Genomic DNA, 17,727 nt, shown 5'->3' on the forward strand with positions numbered 1-17,727 from the left:
TACTTGCAGGTGTAAAGTGGCAGTGCCTGCCGGCCGCCTGCCTCCTCGACCTGAACCCTGGGGCCTGGCATGGTCAGGGCAGCCCAGCTGACTTGGCCTGGGTGGCTGAACAAGACCCCGAGAAGAATGGATGGACGGATGGACACATGTGGACACAGGGACGTCCAGAGGAAGGAGAGCCTGCCTTCCTCCCCAGCGCCCACCCCCACTCAGGGGGACGTGGCTCTCAGGGTAAGGAGGTCGGGCAGGGCTGCCCACTGAACACTGAGCCGGCCCTGGGGGCGGGGCCTCCGGGCAGGTGGACGCCCGCGATGGCCCCGGGCTGTATGGCTGCCCTGCTCTCCCCAGTGAGCTGCCCAGGGGAGGCCTGGAAGGTCCCACTCAGAACGTTGGTCTTACAGGTGGGACACAGGGTCCAGGGAGGGGAAAGGGCTGCCCTCACCCCCACAGGGAGCTCAGGCCGTCCCCAACTTGGGAGCAGGCCCAGAGCCCGCAGCTGCGCTTCTTCCTGACAGCCACGCCGGGACTGGCCGGGGCTAATCTGATTTGCAGCCCCCAGTGGTGGCAGAACCCCACTGCCAGTCTCCGCTGCTGACGTCCTGCAGGGGCCAGACGCCCACCAGGGAGACACCAGAGCCGCTCTGCCCCAGCCGGCCTTTGTCTTGCCAAGAATGGCTGGCTTGTGCTGGGCAGGGGTGGGCTGTGGCTGTGCTGCTGCCTGCCGGGCTCCAGGCATGATCCCCTGCCCCGGTCCTGACCCTGTGCTCTGCAGTGGGACCAGACCCCAGGACGGGCGAGCAGGGGCAGGGGCCGCAGGGAGGTAGCTGGGGTCTGTCTTGGCTCCAAGCGAACCTGCCTCCTTCCCTGTGTGGTCCTGAGCTTGTCTCCGTCTCCCTGACCTCAGGGCCTCCTCCGTCGGTAACCAGAGGGTGTTATCTTCCATCCTGCTCTCTGGAGTCGGGACGGGTTGGGGGGAGATGGCATCCTTCGATATTCCAGGCTGCCTGGAAGAGGGGCGGTTCCGTGCCCAGGAGTGGCGGCCACACCCACAGGGGGATGAGCCGCCACCACAGAACCCATCTGTCCACCTGTCCGTCCGGCCGGCCGGCTGGCTGTCCATTCACCCCCAGCAACGCCCCCGGGTCCTTGCTCTGTTCAGATCTCTGGCTCCAGGGCAGGGAGGAGGTGACCCAGACACCGCCCCTGGGCCCGGGGAGCTCACAGTCTCACGGGGAGGAGTCTGTCGGCATCCAGGTGTTCCCCAGACAGACGGAGGGTGGCAGGGGCTAGAAGGTCTGTCAGGTGCAAGGGTGCCAGGGGCCTGGGCAAGGGAGAATCCACCTCGTGCCCGGGCTGGGGTACGAGGCTTCAGGGGAGGCTTCCAGGGGAAGATGGTGACCATCACCCCCCGAAGCTTCCCAGGTGGCACTTGGGGTAAAGAGCCTGCCTGCCGATGCCGGCGATATAAGAGACGCGGGTTCGATCCCTGGGTCGGGAAGAGCCCCTGGAGAAGGGAACGGCTGCCCACTCCAGTACTCTTGCCTGGAGAATTCCATGGACAGAGGAGCCTGGAGGGTTACAGTCCATGGGGTCACAGAGAGCCGGACACGACTGAGCCACTGGGCACACACTCTGCAGATGACGTCTGGGCAGGCAGAGGCTGACAGGAAGGAGCAAGGAGGGGGCCGGCCAGGGAGATGGAGAGAGCGTGCAGTTAGGTGGGGCGTGGGGAGAGGAGCGGTGGAAGACGGGCCAGCAGTGGTGAGCTGGAGCCTCGGGCCCAGGCCAGGCGGCCCTGGGGGGCCACAGGGTTGGTGAGCAAGAGGGCCGTGGGCCCAGGTGGCTTTGCCAAAGGAGGGGAAGCAACTGCGGTTCAGCCAAGACACAGGAGGCAAGGCTGTGCCCGCCACTTGTCCGTCCGTCCCTTGGGCCTCGTGTCCTTGTGGTTGGAGAAGGAGGAAGCTGGGAGGGCGCGGGGGCCACCTGGGCCCTTGTGTGCCCTCCTCCCTTCCTTGGTGGCTGCGGAGGGTTTTTGGAAGAGGACAGGGCCATGTTGCTTGGAGGTGGGTGGACCCTGGTGGGAAGGGATGGAGGGGACGGGACAGAGCCTGGGCGAGGCCAGCGTCGGAGGGAAGCCTAGGCCTCTGACCTCCGCCTGCCCTCTGCAGCCCCGGTTCCGCTGTCTGCACAGTCTGCAGGGCCTCCCCGACCCCGGTCCTCGATCAAGGGCCATCTCAGCCCCCTGCAGACGTTCTCGGTTGTCACGCCTCTGGGGCCTGGCAGTACAAGTGGATCTAGTCGGTGGAAGCCAGGGGTGTTGCTCGGTGCCCTGCTGCATATGAGACGGGCCCCAAACAACAGAAAACTCCCCACCCACAACACCAGGAGGCTGAGGGGAAATCACCAGTGAAATGACAGGTCTGTCTCCAGGCTCGGGGCTCGTGGGGCCCCCAGGGCTGGCCCTCGGGCCAGGCCTGGGCTCCGCAGCAGGTGGGCGTGTGCCGGGCAGCGGGGCCTCCAGCAGCAGCTCGCTCCCTGTTTCCTGCAGGAGGTCACCTGAGGGCAGAGGATGCTGCAGGCAGGGCGGCCGGCGAAGGGGAAGGCGGAAGGATTACACAGGGGACTTCCGCTGGAGGCTGCAGCGGGGGTCAGTGGGGGCTGGGGCAGGGGCTGGGGTGTGGTGTGGGGGCTTGGCTAGGGGTCGGGGGCTCCCTCCCGGCCTGCTACCCGGCACCCACCCACCCCCCACCCCCACCCCCCCCTCCAGGTGGTTCCAGCCTCAGGACAGGCCAGAGTAGGGAGGTGGCAGGGAGGGGCCTCCTTGCAAGCTGTTTGCTCAGCCGAGGTTTAATCTCCAAAACAGGAAGGCTCCTATTGACAGAAGCAGCAGACGGAACTGCCGATGCGCCTGCCAGGTTGAGCTCCTGGGGCCCCGCTCCTGCCCCGTGGGCTGCTCATAGACCCTGCCCTCAAATGCAAGGGCGCTCACCCACCCTCCGCCCAGCCCCTAAGCTGCACCGCTTGATGCCTACCAGGCCTTGAACCAAGGTCCCCTCAGTCCACTCTGCCAACTGCCGGGAGGATTGGAGCCGGCGGGGTGGGGTGGAGGGGTGTGCAGGAAAGCGGTGGTGGGGCGGGGCGGGGGGGGGGCGGGGGGGGGGACGGAGTGGCTGCAGGCTCACAGGCTTAGTAGGGCGTGTCTCCCAGCCTCATTTTGCAAATGAGGAAGCTGAGGCTCAGAGAGGGAAGTGAGCTGACCTGCGTCACACAGCGGCAGGCGGCAGGCAAGGGGGGCTTCTGCCCCAGTGCCCCCCACCCCGGTTCCAGAACACACTTGGGTGCGGCGCCGTCCACCACCACCGTCTGACGAGCAGGACCCTGCAGGGCCCAGGATGACCTCCTGTCTGACGGCCCCTCCCTGGGGCTCCCGGGGAGGAAGGCTGCAGTGGCCATGAACGTTGGCCAAGCAACCACAGCTGACTCAGAAACCTCCTTGCAGCCAGAGGAAGCTGGGAAGAGGCAAGCCCGCTGGGCGCCCACGGGCCAGCTCTGGGATCATTCTGGAGGATCACTTCCCTTGACAACGATGTCAGCATACAGAGGCCTGGGGCTCCTCGCAGGGCCCCGACTTGATGGGACCAAGGTTCGGGGCGCAGGGCTGAAGCCCAGGACCACGCTGTGGCACTCTGGCACCTCTTTGGCCCGCAGTTTCCCTGGCTGCCTGTGGTGGGAGGTGGGCACAGTTCCAAGCTGGTTCCAAGCCCAAGGTGCTTGAGTCCCTGCTAGGAGCTGCAGCAGAGTGAGGCGCTGGCCGCGTGGTCTTGGAGGGCCCCGATCCTACGAGGGGTGCTCTGCTCTAGCACCTTCCTTGGCTACCGCCTCACCACCCTCTGGGAGGGCTGGCCTCCCCCGCTCCCCCCTGCACAGCCGAGTTCAGCCAGACTATCCTCCCGTCCTCCCGGCCAGCGCTTCTGCCTGAGCCTATACCCAGGCCCCCCACCCCAGCCCAGAGGGCACCCCTCTAAGTGGGGAAGGGAGGGTCCCCAGCCTTGGGGACTGTCTGTCCTCGACCCAGTGTGGGGGTCCAGGCAGGTAGTCTCTCCCTTCTCAGCGAGCGGTCCTCCAGACTCGAAGTCTGGCCTCCTCTTATGGTGCTCTGAGGCCAGCCCCCTCAGCTGGGGCAGGTCTTCTCCAGGCCGGGAGCAGCTTCAGGGCCTGCCTGTGCCTGGGGGAGGGGTGCACGCCCCACCATCCCGCCCCTGCCTGTCACTGCTGTCACACTATCCCCGCAACCCGGCGGGGCGGGGGGCCCCGGAGGGACAGAGTCCCCCTTTGAGGCAAGTGCGGCGGTGGATCAGCTGTCCCAGACGGGGCTGTCTGCTGGCTCAGGGCAGGGGCCACGGCTGTGCCGTCTTCAATAGCCCGAGATTAGGTTCCGTCCCCAGGGGGCCGCCCGGCTGTGTGGCCATTGTGACAGCGTGGGAACCGCAGCATCCCGGCCAGACAGGGATGCGCCTCCCTGCCCACGGGAGCCTGGCCTGGGGCTTATGGGGCGTCCGCCAGGGACGGGGCGCAGGCTGGCACATGTACGCAAGCACACACAGCCCTGTGTCGACGTGGGGTCTCGGGAAATCTCACCCCGTGGGTGAGCTGTGTACACCCTGGGTCCTGAGAACCCTGCCAGGAGTCTCGCCGCCGCCCCGGGCTGTGCTGGGGAAAGGGTGCTCCTTCTTTTCAGCGAGCGTGGTGCGCAGAGCGTGATGGTGGGTCTCAGTCATTTGTGCTTGGTCAGTGCGCGACCCGCCCCCAGAGGCACGGCGGCCCCTCCCAGCCCTCCCGAGGCTTTCTGCAGCCTCTGCTGACCCGAAGTCCTCCCCGGGGCCCCTGCCTGCTGCAGGGCTCGTCCCGGGCCGACTGGTCACAGGTCAGCCCCCGCTGGAGGCGAGGAGGGAGCAGGGCGCCATAGGCCAAGGGCTACAGGTGCCAGCCGCGGGGCCTGAAGACTCACGTCTCATCCAAGGATGGGTAGGCTGTTGGGGTGAGTGAGACGCCTCAGCTGCCCGAACACCCCCGGCCGCGTCCCCATCAGCCTTCCCCAGCGCGGTCCTCGGGCCTGGACTCTCAGGGCTGTGTGCACAGTTTGGCAGACAGAGCCCAGCTGACCTCCTCTGAGCACACGCTTGTGTCTGTGCGTGTGTGCAGAGGTGTGCCTGCCTTCACACATGTGCAGGGGAGCCTGTGTGCCCTGGCTGGGCAGAGGGGGCCACGGTGGCTTCTGGTCTGCATGTGCCAGCCGGCCAGCGTGTGGCTGAGCTCAGAGGACACGTGTGTCCATGTGTATACATGCCCAGGGCTGGCCCCTGCAGCTCGAGCCACCTCCTTCCCCTTGGCGCAGCTGCAGACTCGGGAAGGAGGGGCGGGGCGGGCCGGCCTCAACCTTGCTCCCCAGAGAGATGCCCAGGCCAAGGTGGGAGGCTGCGGCCAGGCCAGTGAGCCGGTGGGGGCCAGAGTGGGCTGTGGCCTGCGCCACGTGCTTCCTGTCCGGCCGGTGGCAGAGACTTTGGACGGAAGGTTGCCCCGATCAGGAAGGCGCTGCCTGGAGAAGTGGGGCTCCTGGAGGCTGAGTCAGCTTCCCCAGGAGTTCATGCGAACCCTCTGCCTCTTCCTCCTCCAGGAGACTCCCCAGCCGCTGCTGTCCCCGGGCTGGCCCCAGGGGCAGGGCGAGTCGAGCAGGAGCATCCCGCCTCTGTCCGTGGGCCCGAGTGCAGCACCTCAGGGCCAGCTGGTGGTGCCAGGCCCTCTCGACGTCCACGAGCACCTCCTGGCTGAACCGCTGCCTGGGGACCCCAGCAGACATGCTCCCCGAGTTCTCAGTGCCCTAAGAAGTGGCTGGAGACCCCGAGGCGGGCAGGACTTGCTTAGCGACCCACAGCCAGCTCTGGAAGGACGCAGCTGGGCTCTCCCAGCTCAGGACTGGGAGATGACTGTGGCATCGACGGCTGACCCCAGGTCATCCGACAGTGGACCCGGACCAACAGCCGAAAACCCCCGCCAGGGAGCAGGGGCCAGTGAGCAGCCCCTCATGTCCAGGGAAGGTGCAGGGTGGGGGCTTGCCCAAGCAATCCTCCAGGCCCTTGGCCCCCGCCCCCTGGCCTCCTCGCTCCTGGGACATAAGCCTTTTCAGACCACCACCCCCCTTTCTCCTATATCAGTGTCCTCAGGCTGCTGTAAGCAGTGACCATGAACTTGGCTTAAAACAACAGGTATGTATTGTCTTCCAGTTCTGGAGGCCAGGAGTCCGACATCAAGTTGTCGGCAGGGGTGGTCGGTTTCCTCTGGAGGCTCAGAGGGGTGTCTGCTCCCAGGCCTCTCACCCACCTCCCAGGGAGTGCTCGTGGCCCTCGGCATTCCTGGGCGAGGGGGTGCATCGCTCCAGCCTCTGTTGTCGCGTCTCCCCTCCATGCTTCTGTGTTCTCTGCTCCTCTTTGAAGGGTACTTCTCACTGGATTTGGGATCTACCAAATCCAGGCTCATTTCCCATGATGGCAAGGTGAGCTCAAAATCCTTTAAGCTAGGCTTCCGCAGTATGTGCCCTGAGAACTTGCAGATGTGCAAGCTGGGTTTCGAAGAGGCAGAGGAACCAGAGATCAAATTGCCAACAGTCTTTGGATCATAGAGAAAGCAAGGGAGTTACAGAAAACTATCTACTTCTGCTTCATTGATTATGCTAAAGCTTTTGACTGTGTGGATCGCAACATACTGTGGAAAATTCTTGAAGAGGTGGGAATACCAGACTACCTCACCTGTCTCCTGAGAAACCTGTATGCAGGTCAGGAAGCAACAGTTAGAAGCAGACATGGAACAACTGACTGGTTCCAAATTGGGAAAGGAGTATGACAAGGCTGTATAATGTTGCCCTGCTTATTTAACTTCTATACAGAGTACATTGGGTGAAATGCTGGGCTGGATGAATCACTAGCTGAAATCAAAATTGTCAGGAGAAATATCAACGGTCTCAGATATGCAGATGATATCACTCTAATGCCAGAAAGTGAAGAGGAACTAAAGAGCCTCTTGATGAGGGTGAGAATGAAAAAGCTGGCTTGAAATTCAACATTCAAAAAACGAAGATCATGGCATCTAGTCCCATCACTGCATGGCAAAGAGAAGGGGAAAATTTTGAAGTAATGACAGATTTTACTTTTTGGGCTCCAAAATTACTATGGACAGCGACTGCAACCATGAAATTAAAAGAGGCTTGCTTCTTGGAAGGAAGGCTATGACAAACCTACACAGCATATTAAAAAGCAGAGACATCACTTTGCTGACAAAGGTCTGTAGAGTAAATGCTATGATTTTTCCAGTAGTTATGTACAGATGTGAGTGTTGGATCATAAAGAAGGCTGAGTGCCAAAGAATGGATGCTTTCAAGCTGTGGTGCTGGAGAACACTCTTGAGAGCCCCCTGGACTGCAAGATCAAACCAGTCAATGCTAAAGGAAATGAGCCCTGAATGTTCATTGGAAGGGCTGATGCTGAAGCTGAGGCTCCAATACTTTAGTCACCTGATGAGCTGACTCATTGGAAAAGACCCTGTGCTGGCAAAGATCGAAGGTGAAAGGAGACGAGGGAGGCAGAGGATGAGATGGTTAGACAGCATTATTGACTCAATGGACGTGAGTTTGAGCAGATTCAGGGAGACAGTGAAGGACAGAGAAGCCTGGCTTGCTGCAGTCCATGGGGTTTCTAAGAATCAGATACAACTTAGTAACTGAAAAACAACAAATCCAGGCTGAACCCCGTCCCAAGGTCCTTCACTTAATTATGTCTGCAAAGACTCTTTCTGTAAATAAGATCCCCGCCACAAGTTCTGGGGGTTAAGAATTGGACCTATCTTTTTGGGGGAGGCCATCATTCAACCAGGGTCTCCTAGGGGGCGCAGTAGTCAAGAATCCATCTGTCCGCCAATGCGGGAGACACAAGAGACAGGGGTTCAATCCCTGGGTTGGGACGATCCCCTGGAGAAGGAAATGGCAATTCACTCCAGTATTCTTGCCTGGAGAATCCCATGGACGGAGGAACCTGGCGGGCTCTGGTCTATGGGGTCTCAAAGAGTCAGACATGGCCGGGCACACACACACCCACACACGCACCACTCAACCCTTAAATGCCAAGGGCCCGCGGCTGCGTCTGCCCTCTCTGCCTACCAGAGCCCCTGCACTTCATCACGGCAGCCTGGGGGCCACGGAAGGCACCCTTGACATGTGTGAGTCAGGAGGGGCAGGGAGCCCGGCTGATGGGAGCAGGGGTGGTGGCTTGGAGAGCGGGCAGCTCCAGGCCTGCCCCCGGGAATGTGGACGGGATGGGTGGACAGACAGGTGCGCCCCTGTGCCCCTGGCTGGTCCTGGGGGCCCCAGGCCCCCGCCCCGTGGGCCGTCAACCCCTCAATGGCCGGTGTTCTACAGGGGCCTCCCACTAGCAGGCCGTGGGCATGAGCCTCAGGTCTGGGCATGAGTGCCGGGCAAGTGGCCACTGGGCCTGGGGCCAGTGAGGCCCAGAGCTCCCCCACTGCAATTGCCCCACCAGCGGAAGGCGACTCCCGCCTGTAGTGGCGGTGCCAGAACCCGCTGCTCCTCCAAGGTTCCTTTTACAACAAGGGACGCTTGGCTCCGAGCTCAGCAGCCGGGACTGAGGCTGGGTCTGAGGGCTCCCACATCGAGGGTGGCCTCCTTGGCCCCGGCTCGCAGAGCTGGGAGCTCCACCGTGTCTTCTGTGAGCCCTGCTCCAGGCTCGGCCTCCCGAGTGTAGCGTGGGGTGAGGCTCCTACATGTCTGAGTGGCTTCCAGGGACCCAGGATGCGAGGGACGGTGTCCCTGGCCACAGATACAGAAACTGAGGCCAGGAGGGGCCTGGCTTGGTCTCTCTGCCCGTCAGAAGCGGGTTGAGGCCCCAGCTGGCCCACCACCTGCTGACCTACCTCCTCCCAGACCCTCTGGGGGCAGTCGGTGGGAACCGGCCGTGTCTCAGCCTCCCAGCCCTGGGCGGCCACCCCCTGGGAGGCCTGGTCAGCGGGCTCAGGTGTCTCGCACGGCCGGTTCCTCTGTCTCGTCTCATCCTCGCCTCTGCGGAGCCAGAGGGCGGGTCAGTCCCCAGGGACAGCAGCACAGAAGGCAGGCGGGCGGGGTGGCCGTCTGGCCTCGGAGGTGGGGAGGGGCCTGGGCCGGCTCTAATGCCATCTTCCAAGTCCCTCTGGAGGCTGGGCTGTCCAGGTGTGTCCACGGGGACCTCCCTCGCTGCCCCTTCCCACGACCCCTGTGCCGTCCCCTCTGCCCAGGGTGTGGTCCTCACCAGCCGCCGGCTCTGCAGCCCCAGCCTGCCCCGGTAGGGGGCACGGGGCCCATCTGGGGCCCACCAGCTCAGGCAAGCGGGGTGGGCTGCCCACTGCAGACGGCCAGATGGAGCCTAGAAGCCTTCCCGGGTGAGGGGCCTGTACTCCCTGGCCGCCTGGTCCTTCCTGGGACGAGGCGGGGGGGTCATGGTCGCAACCTTATGTTATAGGCACCGAAAGGAGGCTCAGCATGGTGGGGGTCCCATAGCCCGAGGGGCGTCCGAGCCTGTGGCCAGGACACCCCGCCTGACACTTCCTGCTCCTAACTGTCCAGCCTGGCCCTGGGTCTGACCAGAGAGACCGCATCTTCAGCCAGGGAGTTGGGGAAGCTGAGGCTAAGGGTGGGCCGGATGGCCACCCGCTTGTCTGCCTCTCAGAGCCGCACTCCTGGTCTTGACATCTTGGTTCTGCTGATCGTGCATTAGCCAGGTGACCTCAGCTGAGTCAGAAGCTTTCTGTGCTTCGGTCTCTTCAGCTGTGAAATGGGAGCCATTAGGAAACCTACTTCAAAGGGTGCAGTGAGGATCGCGTGAGCCGAGCACGCAGGCCTGGTGTGCGGTGACGGCAGCAGCGGGCGATGTCCTGGCCCTGTCACCGTGGTCATCATCAGGCCCGCCCTGCGGCAGCACGACCTTCAGAGCCCGATCTTGTCTTGGTCACTGCAGAACCACTGGGCTCAGGCCAGAGTTTATGCCCGGGGAATGCCTTTTATATGTGACGGTATTTATTGGCCGTGCTGGGTCTTCGTTGCCGCACACGCTTCTGTCCACTTGGGCGAGCGGGCTCTGCTTCGCTGCGGCGCGCGGGCTTCTCGTAGCGGTGGCTTCTCTTGTCCTGAGCACGGGCTCTAGGGCACGCAGGCTTCAGTAGTTGTGGCTCCCAGGCTCTGGAGCGCAGGCTCAGTAGTTGGGGTTCATGGGCTTACTTGCTCCGAGGCTCGTGGGATCCTCATGGATCAGGGATGGAACCCGTGTCTTCTGCATCAGCAGGCGGATTCTTTACCACTGAGCCACCAGAGAAGCCTGGTCAGGGAATATCTTTAAACACGGAGCTGGAGCATGAACCCAAGTCAGCCTCACTCCGGGGGCCTCCCCTGCTCTGTCTGTTTCTCTGGGGAGACCCCGTCCCCAGAGCCTGAGCCCCTCACAGGCTTTCTCGGGGCCCTGCTCAGTGGTGCTGTTATGCGTGTGCTGCAGTGGAGACTGGGGCCCAGAAGGCAGCCCGCCCCATCCAGGGCACCCAAGTTTGGGCTGGTGCTAAGGAGCTGCTGGGTGGTCCGGGCTGGGGGGGCTGGGCCCGGGGTTAGGGGGATGGAGACAAGCCGAGCTGGGGGTGGGGGCCCCAAGCCCCTGCAGGCACGAAGCTGGGCGGGTTCCCAGGTGGCTGGGCCTGCCGAGACTCGCCGACCAGCACCGCTGCAGACCTCAGGCGCCTTCACAGCAGCAGATCCAGGTGCCCCCCAACCTGAGGGGCCTGTGACCCGCTCCCTGAGCGCCAGCGTCCAGCGTGGCCACAGCCAAGGGCTGCTGCTCTGCCAGCTCCACCCAGGGCTGGACTTGGCGGGGGGCGGAGGGCCACCGAGGCTAGTGTTTGCCCCCACAGCTGAGCCCGCCCGCAGGCAACCCGCACAGCACCTGCCGAATGCCATCCACCCAGGAGTCCTGCAGGCAGTCCCGGTCCTGGCCTCAGCCTCGCGTCCTCTCCGGGTGCGCAGTGATGCCTCCCAAGAGGTGCTGACCCTCACAACCTGTCTGCCTATGGCCTCGGGGAGGAGTGAGAGCAGGAAGTGTGGTGGGCGGGGGGTGGCCTTGGCCGATGGCAGCTGCAAAGCTAGGTCTTCCTTGGTTCCCCAGGGAGCCCCGGAATCCGGCTCCCGCCTACACGTGGCACAGAGAGGCCCCCTCCCCTCCCCTCTTCTCAGGGCCCCTGACACTCCCTCCCACCTTCAGGGGACAGTACGGTTTCCCCTCTGCCGTCCCCATAGGGTGAGGAAGGAGGCTGGCCGGGCTCCTCCCCACCCGGCCAGAGGCTCTGCGGGCCCCGCAGCCGCTCAAGGGCTCCTCCCCACCCGGCCAGAGGCTCTGCGGGCCCCGCAGCCGCTCAAGGCCCTTCCTCACTGAAGCCCTTGGTGGGCAGCCCCTCTGAGCTCCAGCCTCTCTCTCTGCTGCCGCCTTCCTGGGGGCCTGGCCAGCCGGCACCTCACCTGCATCTTTGCACGCCTGTCCCCTCTCCCTCAGCGTGTCCCAGGCCTCCTTGGTGACTGCCCCCAGCCAGGCCAGGCAGCGGCAATCTATCTGGGTAGCCAGCCTCCTAGTCACTCCCATGGCGCCTGGGAGCCAAAAACCCTGGGGTGGCTGGAGTGGACAGAGGGTCCAAGCCTCGGTCACATGCTTCTCAGTCAGGACTGGGCAGAAAGCTGTCTTGTCTCACGAGGCTCCTCAGTGAGAAGCCTGGGCCGTCACCCCCTTGCCACTTAGGGAGAGGCACAGGTTGGAAGTCAGGCTCTGCCTCCCTGCAGGTGACTCCAGCCCTTTCCGCTTAAGACTCAGTGTTCTCATCTGTGAAATGGAGCCATGTACTGTTCTTGCCTCGCATGAGTCCCGAGAGGTTCAGAGAGCAACGGAGGCCAAGGGTGAGCATCAGCAGGTGCCTGGAAGGGTGAGGAGAGACAGGCCAGTTTCAAGGGAGGATGCTCACGACTTATCAGGCCTGAATCCTTCTAACACTCATCCGCGGCCCCCAGCCAGGGAGCGGCCACCACGTATCCCAAGACAGGTGCCCCTGGCAAGGTTCCAATCAAGCTGAGTTCCCTTCACATCAGAGCTGGAACCCAGAACTGGAAGCACGTTTTCCCAACTGCACCGCCCCGGTGGTGAGCTCCCCATGGCTGGAGGCATGCAAGCAGAAGCTAGGGAGGAGAGGCGCCGTGGGGAGCCAAGCGTGGGTCTGGCGTCCAGGCTAATCGAATCCCGGGGATGCCGGATGCAGGATTCTTTCCCTGGGGACAGGATGCGGCAGGAAGCGGTGTGTAGAAAGACTGCACCCCGGAGACAGACCAGACAGTGAAGACCTCTGGTGTGACATCAGAGCAGCCCAGACCTGGGACCTCATCCACCTCTCGATGAGAGAGCCCCATCCCTTCATGCGGTGTGTCCACTGCGTACCAGGAGCCAGGCACACGCTTGGGGCTGGGGCCCTGTGCTCATGGGTCTGGCATCCTGGGAAGAAGGACCACATGGAGCTCTGCAGGGCGTGTGGGAAGGGATGAGGCTACAGGAAGAACAGAACCGGTGCTGGAGCTGGGAGGGCAGGGCCTGTGGCCTCACGGGGACGGTGACATTCGAGTGAAGACTCAGATCGGGTGGGGGGTGGGGTGCATCTCAGACATCTGGGGAGAAAACCTGCAGACCGAAAACAGGGCAGGAGCAGGCCTGGCACATCCCACTAGCAGCGGGGAGGCCAGGCTCGCGGTGCGGGAATGCGGGAGAAGGAACAGCCATGAGCACATGGGTGAGGGGGTGGACGAGCAGAGGACAGGGCCCGCGGTGGGCCTGGAGACCCTCCACTCCCAGGGCAGGAGCTGACCACTGGGCCAAGGCGCCCTTCCCGCCGCTGAGGTTCCCAGAGGAGGAGGGCTGGGGACTCAGGGACAATGCCAGTGACAAAGGGCTGGGGGCCAGGGGGCTGGATTTACGGCCTCCTCTGACCCCGGCAGAGAAACCAGCCTTGTTGGGCACCCCCGAGTCACCAGCGACCAGCCTGGGGGTGGGACAGCCAGGATGAAAGGCCCAGGGAAAGGATTAGCCGTGGCCCAAGAGGCCATGCAGGGCGCCATAGCAACCGCAAGGCCAGAGAGCCCCAGAGAATGGGGTTGTGTTAACACCCCACACAGCCTCCCCCATGGGGCTGGGGGCTTGTTAACCAGCTTACCAGGCGGCCGGCCCAGCCCATTGACATGGAAATGCAGGCCTGCCATCAGCCAGCCCTGAAAAGGCCTGCCGGACCCTGAAAGGAGGCAGCCAGGGAGCAGGGGGCCCTCAGCGGGGCGGGGTGGGGGCCAGGTGCCGGCCAGGACGAGCCTGAGTCCCACCTTCCTGACCCGCATGCCCCCAGAAGCTGAGTGCCAGTGCACCATGCCGGCAGGGGCGCCCTGGCTGGGAAGGGCCCAGCGTTCCCTGGCCGGACACCCTGGGTGATGGGGTCAGAGTGGGCCCTGTGGGGAGGCCCACGGGGCGGCGCGGCGGCAGGAGGCCACGTGGTCCATGACGCCGGCCTACACGGGGCTCAGGGCTCAGCGTGGGGCACAGTGGGCCTGAGCCCACTCAGTCTCGGACTTCAGGGCTGGAGGGGACCCGGGACATGGCTGTGGACACAGGCATGGGCCGGGGCAGTCTGACCCCCACCCCTGGGCCCGCCCCCATCCCACCCTGCCCCCAGCTCAGAAGTGAGCTGTCCCTGAGCGCTCAGGTGACCTGTCAGAGCGCCCAGCCCTCCCCAGCACTGAGACATGAGGTCAGGAAGGAGGAAATCTGGGGGTGGGGGTGTGGGTGAGGATAGAGCCCCTCTGCCCACCCCAGCGGGGAAAGCCCCTGCAAGGGGAGATGTGCAGAAATGCTGGGCAGGCCTGCGGGGGGCGGGGGAGACTGGGCAGGTGTCTAAGCCCCTGCTGACGTGGGATTACAGCCATCTGGCGGCCCCCTCCCCACCCGGCCGGCCCCCTCTCCCGGGCTCCGGGCAGAACGGGGGTCACCACAGGGCTGGCTCCCAGGAGGGGTCTCAGTGGTGGGCAAGGGTGCCTGGGGGGTGGCGGGGCCTGAGGGCTCAGGAGAAGGCCGCTCTGCACTGGCCTCTGGAAGCAGAGCCCACTTGCCGGGCACTGGACGTGTCCCTGAGCCTCAGACCCTCATCCTGGCGTGGGGAGGGGGTCGCGGGCTGAGCCCTGGCTTTGCAGGGAGGTGATGTGTCTCCCTCCGGAGAAAGGAGCTGGAGGTACCATCCTGGGGAAACTGAGGCTCAGGGCCTTGGCGCCCCCCAGGGACTCCAGCCTCAGCCCTGCCTGGGCCTGGGTTCGGCCCACAGGGCACCCGTGTTCCTGCCGACAGACACGGTCGGTCACAAATGGCCTGCGGCCCCGGCCGGGAAGCCCATGTGCAGCCCCGGTCCCCCACCCCCACTGGTGTTGGGTTCCTCAGGGCAGGGCCCCAGCTGCACACAGCTGGCAAAGGGCGGGGGCCTGGGAACCTGAGGAGGCTGCGTCCCCCCAGATCCCAAGGAGGGGGTCGTCCATCAGAGCCTCGCCTGTGTTCTCAGCCCCCAGCTGCCATCTGCCTCTGTCCCTCCTCGGTAAAGAGGCGGGCCGGCCCGCATTCCTGCACACGCCCCTCCCCACAGCTGCCTTCCCAAACCTCCCTTCTTCCCCAGCAGGCCCCGGGACCCTCACCCCGCCCCCTGGCAGTGTCTGGGGGGCCCCACCCGGGAGCGCTCGGCGGGCGGGGGGGCCGCGCCCCTCCGTCCCCTGGTGCCCTGGGGTCCGTCTGCACTACCACCCGCGTCCCCTGGCAGCTCCGTGTCCCGCAGGCCCCCGTATGCCCGGCCCGTGTGGGCACCTCTCCACCCCCCACACAGGGCTCAGGAAGGCCCTTGAGCTGAGCGGGGAGAAGGAGAGAGGCAGAAGGAAGGAGGCCGGCTGGACGGTGGGGATGGAGGTGCCAGGATGAGGGGATGGGCCAGGTGGGGACCCGGCCCTGTCCTGCGTTCTGGTGACACAGAGGCCTTCCATGAAGGGGTACCTAGCTGGGCAGAGGGAGATGGTGGAGGGATAATGGGTGCCAGAGGAAAGTGCAGACCTCCAGGCTGAGGGCTGAATGCGACGCTCCTTATTGATCCTGTGGACATCCTGAAGGAAGAGGTCCTAGACACTGGGCCATAGCAGGGTGCATAGGAGTTCGCCAGGCAGAGACAGGACGCTCGTTTTCTAAAGTTCCGTGCGGGCCTGCTACTTCACTCAGTCAGCATTTCTAGAGCAGCTCCTGTGTGCCAGGCCCACACTGACCACCGGGACAGACGTCCAGGCAGGACTGCGCCCACGCCCTGAAGGAGGAGACTTTGGCTGCTCGCTGAAGCCCAGGGATGATGGGAGCGCGAAGACAAGCTTCTCGCAGGGGTGGCTTGCCAGGCCTTGGGGGACAGTGTGTGCAAAGGCCCTGCGACCAGGAGCCTGCAGTGTTTGAGGACAGGGGAGAGGTCAGCGAGGAGCCAGAGGGAGGGGCACAGCGCACGCCGAGTGGGAGGCAGTTCGCAGGGGGTCTCACCCTTCTGTGTGCGCTGCCCCCACCCACCAGGCTTCCTTCCTCGGGAACCCAGAGCCTGCAGTGGACTCTCGGGGGGCGCACACGGTGGGGCTGAGGGCGACGGGGGCCGTGCTTGTGCAGGGAATGACGTGGGTGCACGGGGACCCGGGGACACACACTGGCACACAAAGTCATGTGTAGAGACACTCAGAGACGGGGACACGGCAGAGACGCAGGGACTTGAGCAGGCTCTTTGCCCCCAGGCCCCTCCCAGCGCACACACCAGCCGCCAGGCGGATCCCCTTTCTCCCCTGCCCCTTTCTCCGGCTCTTCAGCAGAGCAGTTGCTCGAAACTAATTGAATTTTCCGCCTGGGAAGGGCCTGGGGAGTTAAGGCGGGTGGGGGCTGGGAAGGAGCTTGTTAACAGGTCTGGCCTCCCTCCCTACCCCGGCTCCCCTCCTCTGCGGTGGGGGCGGGGTGGTCAGGCCCTGGTGGCCTGGGAACAATGGACAGACGGACAGGACGCACCCCCCACCCCGGGCAGGGCCTCAGGGGACGAGAGGAGGCCCGGCCTGCGTGCGGGCTGCAGCGTGGCCCTGTGCACCCCACTTTCCACCCGCCGCCACAGAGAATGGGATGCGGTCTCGATGGTAGATGCAAGGCTGTCTCTGGGGAGTCGGGAGCCCAGCGCGCCGCCCAGATGGGGAGACTGAGGTCTGGGGAAGGGAGAGCCGGTGGCTGGTGGCTGAGCAGGCTAGGGCTCCGGGGAGAAGGGGTGGCTGAGGGGCCCCAGGGTTTGCCCCGGCCCAGCTCAGTGCTGTTAGTGCGAGGTGTGCTGCAGGTGTGTGTGTGCGTGACAGGTGTGTGCGGGGCGGGCTGAGGAGCAGCAGCCTGGAGACAGAGGAGGGGGCCTGTAACCCTCACTGCCAGACCCCTGCCCCCTACCAGCCTCCCTCCTTTGCTGAACCCCAGCCCCCTCCCACTTGGACGCTGCCCCAAATGTGCAGTTCCGCCCTGTTGGCAGGCCCCCCCGCTCCCTAGCCTCATGGGGGCCGAGAGGGTGTGGGGCGGCTCTGGGGGCTTTGGGAGCCGGATGAGGGGCCCCCGACCCCCTGGGGGCGGCCGGACGCTGGACCAGGCCCGGGGGCTGGCCTCTGAAGGGACAGCCGCGTCCGCCCCTCCCTCATTAAACAGCTGCCTCTTGGGCCTCGCCGGGGCGCCTGCCTGGGGCGCCTGCTGTGGGGTCTCGGAGACAGTGCTTCCCCTGGTGATGGAGGTGCCAAGTGACGGGACGGCAGGTCTTGTACCATAGGGGGCCCGGCCTCTCAGGCCCCTCAGTGCCAGCCTGGCTCCTGACCTGGCCCAGAGCTGCACAAGGCCCCGTCGGGGGTGGGGAACATGGCTGTCCGTGAGTGGGGAGGGCAGGGGGACGTGGCTGTGCCCGGGGATGGGGACGAGGCACGTGGCTGTCCTGAAGGCCGAGTGGCTGTAGCCCAGGATAGGGATGCTGAAGCCCCGGGTCATGCAGATGGGGGTGAGGTTCTGGTTTGGGATTCAGATCCTGACTCCATGTGTAGGCCCCCCAGTCCAGATCCTTCCCCCACTGGGTCTGCAAGGCTGCGGGGGTTCCCCTGGAGCAGGATGGGTCCCAGACGTGGGGTCAGGGGGTCTGGGGAGGATGCCGGGAGGACCAAGGACCCAGGCGAGGCTGGAGGCAGCCTGGGGTGACTGAGAAGTCTGGAGCTGCCAGCGGCCCTGGCCGGCCCTGCCCCCCAGCTGACCTCCGGGATGCCCGCAGGCACATCCCGCCTCCCTTCCTGCCCCCCTCCCCGGGGCCCTGGCCCACGAGGCAGGCACACCCGTTCCTGCCTGCTTCTCTGGAGGGCACGCGCCAGGAACCCGCGGCAGCCTCTCCGGCCTGCGCCTCTGGGGGTCACGTGGGGGTCACGTGGGAGCTCAGGGCACTGAGCTGGCCAGCGAGGCAGGCAGGCCCTGGGTGCCGATGACCGCCTTTGCCGGGCTGGGGGATGAGCTGTCTGTCCACGCCCAC

The 17,727-nt window shown here is 64.8% G+C and overlaps 1 long non-coding RNA gene across 1 annotated transcript; it reads right to left on the reverse strand.

Annotated features, from left to right (window-relative positions):
* Window positions 1-145: 145 nt before the first annotated feature.
* LOC139179790 (uncharacterized) lies at window positions 146-3,136 on the reverse strand. Its single transcript, XR_011564160.1, has 3 exons — window positions 3,033-3,136; window positions 2,405-2,572; window positions 146-2,276 (listed from the first exon to the last, which is right to left on the reverse strand). It is a non-coding gene; the product is annotated as an uncharacterized lncRNA (long non-coding RNA).
* Between the last annotated feature and the right edge of the window lie 14,591 nt (window positions 3,137-17,727).

Source organism: Bos indicus, chromosome 25, assembly GCF_029378745.1.
Source record: "Bos indicus isolate NIAB-ARS_2022 breed Sahiwal x Tharparkar chromosome 25, NIAB-ARS_B.indTharparkar_mat_pri_1.0, whole genome shotgun sequence".
In the NCBI taxonomy this organism is placed as follows: Eukaryota; Metazoa; Chordata; class Mammalia; order Artiodactyla; family Bovidae; genus Bos; species Bos indicus.